Source organism: Camelus ferus, chromosome 20 (assembly GCF_009834535.1).
Source record: "Camelus ferus isolate YT-003-E chromosome 20, BCGSAC_Cfer_1.0, whole genome shotgun sequence".
NCBI classification, from domain to species: Eukaryota; Metazoa; Chordata; class Mammalia; order Artiodactyla; family Camelidae; genus Camelus; species Camelus ferus.
Genome location: NC_045715.1, coordinates 35,669,780 through 35,680,884, shown reverse-complemented (window position 1 = coordinate 35,680,884; position 11,105 = coordinate 35,669,780). Strand labels below are relative to the sequence as shown.

Genomic DNA, 11,105 nt, shown 5'->3' with positions numbered 1-11,105 from the left:
CTGAGACCTGGAGAGCAGGTAAGCATGACATCACCTTCCCTTGGGCCCTCCTGTTCCAGGCAGACACCCCACCCTGCAGGGAGCCACCCGGAAGGCCACCCCGAGACCAGCTCCTGAAACCCAGCGACAGCCACGTCACTCGCTGTCACTCGGTGCCGGCTGCTTCCTTTCCAGCCTGGGTGCTCATCTACCTACACGCTGTATCTGTGTGATTTTCAGTTATTTGCGAAGTACACATAATCTAGCAAGGGTTTTCGGTTGACGGGTCAGAGATGCTATTCAGAGATCCCCAAATATTAAAATACCTGATTTAAAGCTTTTTAAAGGACTTTTTTTAAAGGACTTCTACGCTTCTTATACTGTTTTCTTCCTTCTGTGATGCCATCAAGAGAAACTGCCAAGTCGTAAAAGGTAACACACCGAATCATCTCTGTCAATTTAATAAAAACGTGTGTCAGAAAAAAAATCACCTTTTGCATTCATTATTCTGTTTTGTTCTTTTTTAACTGACATAGCGTCTGTTTATTTAGACAGCAGCTTCACACTTACTTTGTCAGCATCACAATAAAACTCGAGTCAGTTTCCCTCCGGCAGTGGAGACAGTTCCAAGTCGCTTTGGTCACAGGTAGGTGTGTGGCATCTCGGGAACATGCCGCTAACCCCAGCCCCTGCTCGCCACCCGGCTCTGCTCTGGGCGTTTTGCCCGTCGCTGGGGCAACCGCAGTGAAAAGATAACCTCATTCTGGAAGAAAGACAAAGACAAGCAAACGAAATAATTAAGGATTACAAGTTACGGTAACTGTTCTCAAGGACGCAAGCTGGGTCCTGCTGCTGAAAATAATCTCAGGCACCATTATACTTGAGATTGTTTTGAGGCATGTGGGAGAATGTTGGTGTCTGTGTTTAAATTGGTAGTTCTTATTTTTATTTTTTTGAAGTATAGTCAGTTACAATGTGTCGATTTCTGATATACGACAAAATGTCCCAGTCATGCATACACATACATATATATGTGTGTGTTTTCATATTCTTTTTCATTAAAGGTTATTAAAAGATACTGAATATAGTTCCCTATGCTCTGCAGTAGAAATCTGTGGTAGAGCTGGCCAAGGTCCCCTTGGGTCACCAGCTTCCCCCTACCTCAGGGCCACCGCTGATCAGTTACTTGGCAGCAAATAAAATGTTAGATCTTTCCTTGGCCTGTGGGCTCCCTCCGAGCTGTCCTGGCTGCCTCGGACCTCCTGTCGGCCCCCTTGCTGACCACTTCCACCTCGTGCCTCTTCCCTGGCCCCCTGGTGGAGCCTTTCCCGTCTCGGGGCATCGTCCTTGCTGCTCCTCCCGGGACGAGTTGCGTCCATGACTTGTTCCTGCACTGAAATACCGCCTCCCTGAGCTGAGAGGCCTTCCCTGACTGGCAGGTTGAAATACACCCCCCACCCCAGGCCTCCTGGCACACCCCTGTCCCTTAGCTGGCTTCCTTTCTCTGGGTAACACTTCCATTCTGTTCATGGACGTGTGTATTTGTCTCCCACCTTGAAGAAAAGCGCTTTTTATCTTGCCTGTCACATAGGAGGGTGGCTCCGATGTTTGAATAAATGAATTTGTGGATAAATGAACAGGAGGTGATTAGCATGGAGGTCGCCCGCACCCTCTCTTGGAGGGTGGGGTGGCAGAGGGGCTGTGACCTTGTCTCACATAACAAGGGCACCAAGGTCATCAGTAAGACGGCTTAGTCGTCTCAGTAAAGTGGACCCAGATGTGTTTCAGAGTCGAGCTTATGGTGGTGAACAATCACATCCCACCGGTGGTGAGAATGAATGAGCTGTCTGTTCTCTTCTGAACTTAATGTATAAATTCTGCTGGTCTGTGCGGTTCCGATTTAGAAGTGCAGACGAAAATAATTGTAAAGGTGAAGGACGACGCTGGGGAGTATTTTTAGAATCCTGCAACAAACGAGATTTTTCTTTTTTTTTAAGAGGTGCTCAGTTGAGCCTTATTTGATGTTATGACCTCTCTTAATCTGTTTCTTGAATTACAGCTGGGAAATAATGCACAACCCCGACTGTTCTACTTGTTAGAACTCAGAGCCTGAGGGAGCCTGAGAAGGGAAGGGAGGGATGTTAGCCTGGTCCAGAGAGGAAATGAGAGGAACCCGGAGGTCACCCCGTTGTTAATGACCCCGGGGCTTCCCACACTTGCTGGGGTGGCTGCGGTCCGGCCGTGGGCTGCCCACCCTGGAAAAGGGTGCAGAGATTTGCCAAGGAGCTTTGGGGGCACGACTTCAGATACCATGACAAGGACTTTTCAAGGATGTGCTGCTCTTAGTCACTTTGCGGGCACTGAGTCGAGACACAGGAAACACTCAACAGCCAGCGAGACCAGGGGGGCTGTGATGAGAGCCACCCCCCACCACAGTGGTGACAAGGGGGAGCAGAGGGGGACAGCTAACGCGGTGGCACTGGCAGAGGAGGCGGAGGTGATAACCCAGTGTGAGAGCCACGTTAGAGTGGGACTGAGCACTGGGGACGGAAGGAACCTTTACAGAGGACACCTGTGGCCTCACTACTCTCCCTTCTCCAACAGACAAAAGTCCAGCTAATACCTACTAACTGCTTCTCTTTCTTCCCCCATTTTCAACTTTTTGCAAACCAACACCCAGACAAATCACTGGGTGAAAAACATCACTAAATTTTTATAAGACCAAGGATGCCCATTGTGGTGGTGGTATAGTAAAAAAAGAAAGAAAGAAAGAAAGAAATTGTTAACAACCTAAAAGTCCCAATGGGTGGGAGTTCGGGATTTGCAGATTCAAACTACTATGTATAAAATAGATAAACAAGTTTCTACTGTACAGCACAGGGGACTATATTCAATATCTTGTAATAACCTATAATGAAAAAGAATATGAAAAGGAATATATGTATGTACAGGCATGACTGGGACATTGTGCTGTACACCAGAAACTGACACATTGTAACTGACTACACTTCAATAAATAAATTAATTAATAGTCCCAATGGGGTCAGTATATTAGGTACATCATTCAGAGGATAAAATGCAATGGCTCAAACATACTTTGAAAAAAAAATTGAATGATGTGATAAAAATGGTCATGGAAATATTAAATGAAAAAGCAAGTTGTCAGTTTATACCACATTTTGTCCAGTTCATTAGAATATGGTCCTGTGTGTATGAAAAAAGGAAGACTTCGTATCAACATGTCAACAGCAATTTTATCTGACTGGGAAGATTACAGGTGATTTTTATTTTCCCTTCTGTCGTTTTTCTAACTTTTCTAGTGTCTACAAGAAACATTTATTATTGGTATAATGGGGGGGTCATTAAATTTTTTTGACAGAATCAGTCTATGCCCCAGAGAGTCAACCTGTCTGAAATGAGTGCCTTGTAGAAAAAAAAATGGGAGAAGGCCTTGAGGATACTGCTCTTGGTGTCTAAACCGTGATTTTATTTATTTTTTTAACTAATTTATTTTATTTTTAGATTTTTTCGGGGGAGGTGGGGTGATTACATTTATTTATTTATTTTTACTGGGGATTGAACCCAGGACCTCGTGCATGCTAAGCACACACTCTACTACTGAGCTATACCCTCCCACTGCCTAAACCATGATTTTAGAGAAAAGCAATATTTTGATTTTAGAAGCAGCTAGAAGCTATGCCATCTTGAATGAGTCATTAAATAATTTTCAGATGAACTGACAGCCCCCCAAGTTCAAGTTCCTGCTCGGCCCCTTGAAACCTGTGGCAAGACAGTCCTCTCGTAGTCAGTTTATAAAAAGAGAGCATGCTTGCTTTTCTGTTCACCTCACAAGATTATTTCTGAGTCCAAAACCCCCAGGTTACACGGAAAGTAAGCAGGGCCATTCTCTCAGAAATGCAGTCAGGACTCCTTTCAGCACAGGGCATCTTTTACTGGAAGGCCAGAGGGGAGGCTGGTTCAGATAGATAAATCCCCACGGAGATGAGCCGTGAGTCACTGGTGAGTCACTGAGGCAAGTGGCAGAAGAGGCAGGAAATGTTATGAGAGGGGAGCTCACCAAGGTCTGTGGCAGGAATGCAAGATCAGCCTTTTCCCAAACAGTGTGGGCTTCACAGCTAAATATTTTGACTGCTCTGCCATCTGGCAGTTCACAGCCAGCCTGGTACTGAGTTTCTCTTTCATGAGAGATTCTTCACCACCTCGATGGAGAATGAGGAGAACTGGTCTGTGGTTCCACTCAGCCAGCACTCAGCTTCAGGGTCATGGCGAGATGAACCAGTCATGCTGCCAGCGCTTGACATCAGCACCCTCAAATTCCCCTTTTATAGTCTTATCTTCCCTTGACCTACACGCTTTCCCTGTCCTCACTTGCAAAGCACTTTCTAGCAGTCATTTACACCCTAGTAAGAATTTGAGCCCCCAAAATCTCCCAGTAGTGTTTTAAGCTCATTTCTTACAATATGATGAAAAATTGTCCAGTGCTAGGAAAACTGAAGACAATCGTGAATGGGATGGAAGGAGAAGGGGGGAGGGCAAGTGAATTTAGGGGAGACATTACTCACTTTCCTCCAGGCCAGGGGCAGCTATGTTACTGAACCAAACTTGGGTCCACTTGTCCCTTATGCAGTAAAAATCTACACACAGGGTTGTGAAGAAAAATACAGCCTTTATTGCAAGGCGCCTAATGTGGGGCCAAGCAAGGAAAATGGGCAGCTCATGCTCAAAAGACCTGCCCACCCATCTGGCTTTTGGGGGCCGGTTTTAAAGGTAACAATAGGGGTGAGGATTGCAGGATCCCTGATCCGCTCATGGACATCCTTCTGATGGGTTGGTGGTGAGGTAGCAGGGTAACCTCATGTTAATTTTGGGATTAACATCATCAACCTTCTGGTTCCAACCCATCAGGGGTCTACATGCTGGTGATCAGCAGTTAAATTCTTCCGTCTGGTGGGGTTTTAGTCTCTGCACAACAACTCAAGGATCTGGCTCAGGGTATTATCAGTAGCCCTTGAGGAGGAACTAAAGGTCCTTGACTTTGTTTTATGGCTAAACTATTATTATTGTGTCTTGCTTCATTGTTTTCTTTTGTGTCTATGTTTTCTCATTTCTCTGGTTAAATTTGCTCTTTGGAAGTCAGGGAAGGCTTGGAGGCTAAAGTTTTCTACAGATAAGAGGCAGTGGGCATTGGGGTCTGTCCCCAGGAAGGCCCTGCCAAGTCCTGCTGGGCTTCACCTAATCTGAAGTCTGGTCTTACAGCCATGTCCGTGACACCTGCTTTGGCAAACACCATACTAAATTGGAATATTCGGAAAAATGCGTAATTGCAGTGCTAAGGGCTTTCCTTAAAATTCCACAGGTCAGAGTAAAAAGCAGACTTTTCCCAGTGACCTGGGACCCACATGCTCTGGTCCCTGCTCGCCTCTGTGGGGTTATCTCTACCATCATGTCCGCTGCTCGCTCTGTTCCGACCACAGGGTGAGGGGTCACTCCCTGAGTGAGCCAGGCTCATTCCTGCCTGGGAGTCTTTGCTCACCTTGCTTTCTCTCTTGGAACTCTTCTCCACGGGGGATCCTCAAGAAGGAGAGGTTTTACAAGCTAAAATACAGGACACCCAGTTACATCCGAATTTCAGATAAATGATGAATGCTTTTGTAGTACGTCCCAAATATTGCACGGGGCATACTTACACTGGAAATGCTTACATTTATCTGAAACTCGAATTTAACTGTCTATCTGGCATTTTTATTTGCTAAATCCGGCAACCCTAAATAGAAGTCTCTCCTTATCCCTCATCCGGACAATCCTCCCCTCAGCTGCTGTCCTTCAGCCCCATCCCCTGCCTTCCCTCACCTGTCTTATTTTTTACAAAGCACTTAGAAGCACATGAAATGATGTTTGTTTATAGTTAGCCTCACCCAGCAGTCAGAGAGAATGTTCCATGTTTCTATCTGCAGAGAGACCTCATATATCTTGTTCCTGGCCACCTCCGGTAACTACAATTTCATTTGGATGAATGAATAAATGGAAGAATGGATGAAAGTATAAATGAGTTGAGTTTTACATACACATTTGCTTTTCTTGAATCTTTTACTTGAAGGGAAAAGCAGATCACCTCCAATATGATGTTCAGTTCAAGGTTTTTCCTCTTTGTCTTCCATCAGCTCCTTCATCCACTACTGGACCCCTTCTGATGAACTCACCTTCCTTTCTGAAAAGACCATCCTCCTTTCCTCACCACATTCCTGCCCCTGCCCACCCGCCCAGCACTGCCTGCCCCACGCAGGTCCCCCTCTGACTCTGACATTGCCCAGAGACCCCTGGCTTTTGCTTTAAGTCTTTGCAATGCAAATACTCTGCGGAAGGAAGGTAAGCGATGGTGGGGCCCTGGCTCTGTCTCCCTCCTTTCGCCATCAGCCCCTCAAGTGGACAAGAGGACGTTTGGGTCCTGGTTTCAAATCTCTATAGCTGCTGTTGGGGAGCACAGGAGAGGTTAGATTGGCATCTCTTTACGGATCTAGGTACCTAGATACAGACAGAAGGATGACCCAGGGTCAGTCCCAGGACCTGCCTCTGGACTGAGGTCCCCTCCTCACTGGCCCCCGGCAGGACCCTGACTGCCAGGATTAGGATGGAGCAGAGCAGGGCTGAGACACCAGGCTTGCATTCCTGTAGTCAACCCAGCTGCTCTTGAGGGGGCTTCTGGCTGACTGTGGTTTCCTTTGTGTGTGACTTAGAATCCCTGCCTCATATGTAGGTCAGAGCAATGGGATGGACACATGACTTACTTTAAAATTAGCCTCAAAACTCTGTGTAACAGCTCTTGTTTCTGCTAAATGGAAGGCTTCCTGAGAAGATAAGCAGAGAATCTGTAATTAAGTCTGTCTGGTGGAATTATAGTAGAGAAAACCCTTTTCAGTGCACCAGGACTCAACATTCCCACCTGTAAAATGGGGTAGCTTTTGTGTGAAAGAAAAGAAAGGGGAACGGGGCGGGTGGGAAGGGATAGACTGGGAGTTCAAAATTTGTAGATACTGACAGGCATATGTAGAACAGATAAACAGGATTATGCTGTATAGCACAGGGAGATATATACAAGATCTTGTGGTAGCTCACAGCGAAAAAAAAATGTGACAGTGAATATATGTAGGTTCATGTATAACTGAAAAATTGTGCTGTACACTGGAATTGGACGCAACATTGTAAAATGACTATAACTCAATAAAAAAAAGTTAAAAAATTAAAGGGGAACAAAATAAAAGGAACCCCTTTGCCCAGACCCCCTTCCCCCAACCACCACACACACACACACACACACACACACGCATACATGCAAAGTTATAGCTTCATCAGCAGAGAAAAAAATCCTGCCTAGTCCCCAAAAGACCCCAAAACGAGTCCCCAGACGTAGAGAAGGAAAGAAATGCTTACTTTCCTAAATCATGCCATCAGCAGAGCCCAATGTCAATGTCCGGATCGCTTAGTGAGCTCAGAGAATGTATTTTAAGTCTTAAGAAAATAAACTTTCCTATTTCTCCTGGGACAGGAAGATAGTCTTCACACAAATTCAAAGTCAGCGAAAAGAAACTTAACAAAAAAAACCCCATCGTGACTGCCGTCCTTCTCCAAGGACGGCTAGCTTCCCCCACCTGTGATTCATCTTGGCCGCATCTGCAAAAGAACCCCACTGACCCAGAGGCTTAATCGGCACAAAGGACTGTGTGTGACTGTGTGTGCCCAAGACGTTTCTTTGTAACAGTAAACTCAGTTGCCAAGACCCACTGAGTCAGAATACTCCATTATCATTCACACCTCACATCTGAGATGGTGGTAAAGAGCTGAGGGTTGGTGAAGAGGGTGCTAAAAGAATTGGACTTCTTTTTAATTAGGGGGCAAAGAACACGTGACACTCAGCCAGAAGCCACCAAGCGCGGGTCTTGTCCCAATTACAGCTGGAGGTACCATTAGCAGGGAGGCTAACGTGAGTACTTAAGGAGGTCTTAGGTCTTTAGAGCCTGAGAGACCTGGCTTCAATCCCAGCTGACTAGCCAGGTGGCCTTGGGCAAGCTACCTTGCCTGTTTGAACCTCACTTTGCTTGCCTGTAAAATGGGGGTAATGAGAGCACTTATCTCGTGAGGCTGTTGTAAGGATTCAAGGAGATAATGCTGGTTTAGAAAAAGGCAGGGGACGGGGTGCTTAGCAGAGGGCCTGGCACATAATCAGACTTGATGAATGTTCAACATAATTAGTAATTGTTGTAATTAGCCCTAATTTCCTAGGGCTGCTGTAACTAATTTCCACAAGTGTGACTTAAGAGAAATGATTCTTTCCCAGGTCTGGGTGCCAGAAGTCTGGAATCGAGGTGCTGGCAGGACGGTGCTGCCCTGGAAGGCTCTAGGGGGACATTTTCTTGCTCTTCCAGCGTCTGATGGCTGCCAGCGTTCCTTGGCTTGTGGCCGCATCACTCCCACCTCTGCTTCCCCATTCCCACAGCCCCTGCCTCTCCTCCCTCTGTCTCTCTGCCTGTCTGTCTTATAAGGACACTTGTCCTCTCTCACACTGGACCCTGCAAATGTTGGTGGCTGGCCCAACGGAGTTTCAGGGTCTCCATCTGCAACACAAGGAAACCTCTGCACTAAGTAAGAGTTCTCTTGATTTAGATTGTCTCTCTCCATCCGTTTGGCAGGATGACACCTCGCCCAGCCAGGAAGAGGGTTAGCCCTGCTGGTCTTCCAGGGTCATCGAAGCAAGTTCGCTGAAAAGCACGCAGCAGACGGTGCTTGGCTTGGGGCAACAGCACCTCCTAAACTTGGGATGTCAGTGTCTGAAACTCAGGAGGGCTTCCGGAGATCTGCCTTTACTTGCAAAAGCACTGCCCTCTCGTTCATCTCTGCACTCTCCTCATCAGCCAGGTCTAAATTTACAAATAAATAGGCTCGTCCGGCCAGATGCACAGAGGCAGCTAGGTGCTTTCCTCCCTTAGAATGTTTCTCAGCTCTCTTGCTTTCATTCCTGTAAAATCATAGACTTTGTTTCCGACCATGTGTTGTATGAAAATTCTAATCCTGTTGGTAAAAAAGTTTAGGACCTCTTCTTAATTAGGGGCTCCCCAGGGTTGACTCTGAGTCCCAAGGTTTCCACAAGTAAACCTGTCTCCTGGGGTACAGGATACTCAGAGATTCAGGGAAGAAAGCGGAGCCTGGCCTCCCTGGGGGCTGTGCGGGTGCTGTGCTGTGCAGTGCAGGGTTGGGGCTGCAGACCTGGTCCCTTCTACCCTCCCAGCCTGGCCTCTGACCCACTTGGAGGGACACCTTTTTCTAATTCATCCATCTTTCCAACCTTCACAAACTCACCTGCGTTGGCTTGAGATGACCCTGCTTGCATCCCAGAATCTCTGTGGTCCTCCTTGCCTCCCTCTACAAATCAGCAGTCACAAGGGCTGGCAGTTAACCCAGATGAAGTGAAATAAAATAGCAGATCCCAAGCAGTTTACACTGCAAACAATCATGTCACCTGCTCCGGTGAATCACCTTTGAAAGCCCATGCTTGCATAACAAGTGGAAGGTAACCAGAGTGCGATCCGTGAACAAATGATCCTGAGCTCTCCTGACCTGGAGGCCAAGCTACAGCCCAGTGTGCAAACCCGCCGGCTGCTCCCGGTGGCTCCCTGCCAGCCTTCGGGCTCCAGCCAAAGGTCCTGGGAAAGGCTCCCTCTTCCAGAGTCCCGGCAGCCTGAGAATTTCCGCGGGCTCTGGGGCTCTGCCTACTAGCTGGCTGCTTCCCCTCATCCGTTCCCAGCCTACACCAGTGGCCCTCAACCTGGGCGATGTTGCCCACCCCTGCTCCCAAGGGACACTTGGCAATGCCTGGGGACTTTTTTGATGTGACAGCCTGAGGGAGCGGTGCTCCCCACATCATATAGGTAGATGCAGGGATGCTGTTAACCTTCCTACAATGCACAGGACAGCCCCCCACGACAGAGTCATCTGGTCCCAAATGCCAACAGTGCCGCCATGAACACCCGGCACTTGGATCCCTTTCCTGGAATCTGGTCCTTCCTGTCTTATTGACCCTTGAATGGATGCTTTGGCCATCCTTGGTCCCAAGCCTGCTCTCACCTTGGATGTAAATGTCGTGTAACTTTCTGTGCCACAATCCGAAGCCAGGAAACAAAGGAACCCTGCCCTCACCTCACTGGGTTCCTATAAATTCTTTCAAACTGCTGTCTAGGGCTCTGTGATAATTTCAGACCATCCTTGGGGCTCTCGCCACCACCTTCCAGCCCCGAAAGGCGAACAACACCCTGCAGGACCAATGTTGTTAGTGCTAATACAGTCTGGCTTTTTCAATGCTGTGAGCTTTAGATGTTCTATTTTGTGAAGCGATGACACACAACAGAGAGAAAAACACCAGTCCCACACTGAGCCTCCACTCCGCTCCGCGCTGCCAACTCTGTCAACTAGGTTGTCCTATTTTTGTCTCCTTTCCTGTTTTTTTTTTTTTTTTCATGTCAACTCTATCTCTTTGTACACCACAAATTACTAAGGCTGATTTCATTTTTTTGTGACATCCTTTGGTTTCTCAACCCCTATACTTCTTTAAACAATAGATTTCTTCCACGTGGTAGACAGAACAGTGCTCCCCCCGACTCCGTTCCCAAAGACGTCCACACCCTAGTCCCCGGAACCCAGAAATGCATTCCCTTACCTGGTAAAGGGGACTCAGCAGATGTGGTTAAGTTAGGGACCTTGAGAGGAGGAGTAATCCTGGGTTAGCTGGGTGAGCCCAACCCAATCACATGGCTCCTTTAAGAGAAGACTGTTTCCCGCTGTGGTCAGAGGGGCAGAGTGGACACCCACATGCAGTGGTGCTGGTTATGAAGATGTAGAAAGAGCCATGGGCCAAGGGGCAGAAAATGCAAGGACATGGCTTCTCCCCCAGGGTCTCCAGAAATGGACACGGCCCTGCTGACACCGTGGTTGAGCCCAGTGACACCCGTGTTGGGGCTCTGGCCTCCAGGACCACAAGATAACAAATCTGTTGTTGCTTTAAGCCACCAAGTTAGTGGCAATTGTTGGACAGCCCTAGGAAACTAAGGCGTCCCCAC

General features: G+C 47.5%; 1 long non-coding RNA gene across 1 annotated transcript; it reads right to left on the bottom strand.

Moving 5' to 3' along the window:
- Nucleotides 1-365: 365 nt before the first annotated feature.
- On the bottom strand, nucleotides 366-9,442 carry LOC116658320. Its single transcript, XR_004313662.1, has 3 exons — nucleotides 9,352-9,442; nucleotides 550-742; nucleotides 366-430 (listed from the first exon to the last, which is right to left on the bottom strand). It is a non-coding gene; the product is annotated as an uncharacterized LOC116658320 (long non-coding RNA).
- Between the last annotated feature and the right edge of the window lie 1,663 nt (nucleotides 9,443-11,105).